This window comes from Eptatretus burgeri, chromosome 2, assembly GCF_056783735.1.
Source record: "Eptatretus burgeri isolate ZD-2024b chromosome 2, Ebu_testis_v1, whole genome shotgun sequence".
Lineage (NCBI taxonomy): Eukaryota > Metazoa > Chordata > Myxini > Myxiniformes > Myxinidae > Eptatretus > Eptatretus burgeri.
Window position 1 is genome coordinate 139,275,715 of NC_140962.1, and position 3,326 is coordinate 139,279,040.

Sequence of the window (3,326 nt, forward strand, 5' to 3'; positions counted from 1 at the left end):
GGGTCAGCTCAAATCGGTGCTGTTGTTACCAGGAATCTGGTAGCCTACTCAAATAGCCGACCTCTCAAGGATGACAGGCTTAGTCAACCCACTTGGTGTTAATTCAACGGCGGACGGACAGGAACTTGAACTCATGACCCTGGGATATTAATCCAGCCACCTTCACCGTTGAGCCAACATCAGGCTTTGGAACGAAATGATTCAAAAGATTCTTGTGAGGAGGAAACAACCGAGCTTGGAAATCATGACAACAAACGTCGTGACGTCAATAAGTTAAGCATGACGTCACGAAGTTATGCTTGGCGTTATATACGAGGACAAAATCCTCAGAAGGGATCAAATCATGAAGATATATTTAATTCTCTCAAAACAGCAGCGAAGGGAGAAATTCTCCAAATATCTAAATCATAATATCGAACCAAATAGTCCGATTAGAATGTGTTTGTAAAGTTCTTGTAACATTCAACATTTATATCAATATTCAGGAGATGTAGTGAATGGGTCCCGGTACAGCCAGACGGTGATCGGAGTTAGAAAAGGAATCCCGTGAATGAAGAAGTCATACTTACCTGACGGGAGAGATACCGTGATCAGTAAGGCGGTTCCCTCATGGTGAGACTCACCCATTGCACTCCGGGGGGGGGTTGACCCTTGCGATTTCCACAAATGTGGGAAACTCGACCGTACTATTTGTGGTAGTTGGGGACTGCGTTCGCGCTATCCTCTCATCTTTAAACTAAGAACAGATAAACTTAACATGTGGTTCAGGTGGCCGATGGGGTTATTTCGTCTTGACTTCGAGTTCAAAATTTACATACATCTTCTTCTTCTTTCGGCTGGTCCCGTTAGGGGTCGCCACAGCGGATCATCCGTATGATCCGCATAGTGATTTGACACATGTTTTACGCCGGATGCCCTTCCTGACGCAACCCTGGTCGCCTCTTACGACACAGGGATATGGTACACCTATTTTTACCGGGGTATACACCGGCCCAGTATACTGGTGCTCATTTCGCCGACCTCGGAAGGATGACAGGCTGAGTCAACACCCTGGTGTATTAATTCAGTGGCCCAACGGGGCTTGAACTCAGGAACTTTTTGATCCCAAGCCGCTGCCCTAACCACTGTGCCAACACCAGGCTTCAAAATTTACATACATATATATATATATATATATATATATACATATATGTATATATGTATGTACGTACGTACGTGCGTGCGTGCGTGCGTGCGTGCGTGCGTGCGTGCGTGCGTGCGTGCGTGCGTGCGTGCGTGTGTGTGTGTGTAGATTTTGGCCCTATCTTGCAATTTTATACATTCGGCCTGCAATGACCTTTTGATCTTAACATTAATTGGTGGTTGAATTCATAGACCTTATACGCAAATCCTGTTCAAATTTCAAGTCAATCATATGCAAATTGAGGATTTTAGAAAGTGTTCCTTAGTTTTTGTCCATTTGGTCTATGTTTACGTTTTGGCATTTGCTGATATGAAAAATAATTGGTGGTTGTATTTCACTGAGCCGAAATGAAAATCCCTTTCAAATTTCAAGTCAATCAGATGAAAATTGACAATTTTAGAAATTCGGCCTATGTTGACCTTTTGACCTATGTTGATCTCAAAGGAATTTGGGCTTGAATTCAGTAAGCTGATATGTCAATGGTCTTCAAATTGCAAGTCAATCAGATGAAAATTGACAATTTTAGAAAGAATTTTTAAAATGTGGTCCATGTTGACGTTTTGGCCTATGTTGACCTATTGGCGAATATTGACCTCAAAAATAATAGGTGGTTGAATTCCGTGACTTCATATGCAAATGCTCTTCCAATTTCAAGTTAATCGGTTTTTAATTGAGGATTTTAGAAATTCGGCAGGTATTGACCTTTTGGTCTATGTTGAACTTTTGCCCAATTATCAATAGGTCAAAGGTCAAAAGACAAAAGTGATAGGTGTTCGTTACTGTGATAATTTTGGAACAGCGGATGGGATGCAAGTCAAACTTGCTCCAAGTATGTATTATGATGGATACATAAACTGATAAGATTGTTGTGTGAAGAGGTCAAAGGTCATGTCAGGTAAAAATGTGATCGTGAAGAACATCTGAAGGGATTCACAATCAAATGTTGTACAAGCATTTATAATGATGTAATGATGTGGTCTGAGGCATATCTGTCGACGTCGTGACATCATAGTGCTGTTCGAGTTCACTTTCGTTTTCGTCCGGAAATTGACTCTATTCCTCACTCCCCATACACTGCCCTAACTCCCCCCACACCCTCGGCAATCCCTCTTGCTCCAGCTTCCCCTCATCTCCCACCTGACAGCATCAGCTCACGTTTCCTATAAACCTCCTCTGCTGCTCTTGCACTGCCTTTCTCAGCCCTTTTCACCCTGTCATTTACCCTCAGTCATCCTCTTTCTCCTTGCAAATCAGCCAACATCATATCATTGCATAAAAAACGGATCCCCTTGATTGTAGACCAATTAGCTTGCTTCCAGTCATCAGCAAGGTCATGGAATCAATCATCGCAGTTGACATAAAATCATTCGTTTTCTCCAACAGCCTCATCTCAGATCATCAATTTGAAGTCAGACCAGGTCAATCTACCTTGCACATGCTGCTTCAACTCATCCAAGAGTTCAACCCATCCAAGGAACTGTGTCCAAAACATCAACAATTTTTAAAAGTTCATTCCATTACTTGAATGTTTCTCTTGGTTTTTCTTTTGTGGAGGAATGAACTGCATTCTTGGAATTATCTCCAATATCCTGAATTAAAGATTCCCATTGAGATTGACAGTTGAGTGAATTTTTTTCCGTGGTCTCTCTTTCAAAGTGTGATTAAAATGCTCATTCACAACTGCCTTTCCTTCATTAAAGGTTCTGTGTAATGTAATGCCGTCATCTTAAAGAAAATTCATCAATGTTTTGTTGTGTCATTGTTTTCCCTCATCAGTCCATAACTTCTTTGGATTTCTTCTACTTTTCCGAAATATTCCACTGAAGGCAAACATCAGAGTCTAACCTCTTTTGTTTTTCAAAGGAACAACCCCTGCATATCAACTCCCCAAATCTGATACAGTTAAATCATATTTGTATCCTTTATCATTATTGAGTTCAATTAAGTCAGCAGACCATGTGTGATCAATCCCTTTGGAATAAACTTTCCTTCTTTTAACTTTGTTCCCAGACCACAGAAAGAATATCCTGGAAGGTTTAATTCCCCCAAAATTCCAGTTTTTGTAAATTTGCTCCCCGCCAAAAACTTTTGTGTATCTCCTCCACGTTTACGAATGAATTTACCCTTTAATGCCACACACCAA

The 3,326-nt window shown here is 41.1% G+C and overlaps 1 non-coding gene across 1 annotated transcript; it reads left to right on the forward strand.

Annotated features, from left to right (window-relative positions):
- Window positions 1-561: 561 nt before the first annotated feature.
- Window positions 562-727, forward strand: LOC147033298 (U1 spliceosomal RNA). Its single transcript, XR_015055670.1, has one exon. It is a non-coding gene; the product is annotated as a U1 spliceosomal RNA (small nuclear RNA).
- Window positions 728-3,326: the final 2,599 nt, after the last annotated feature.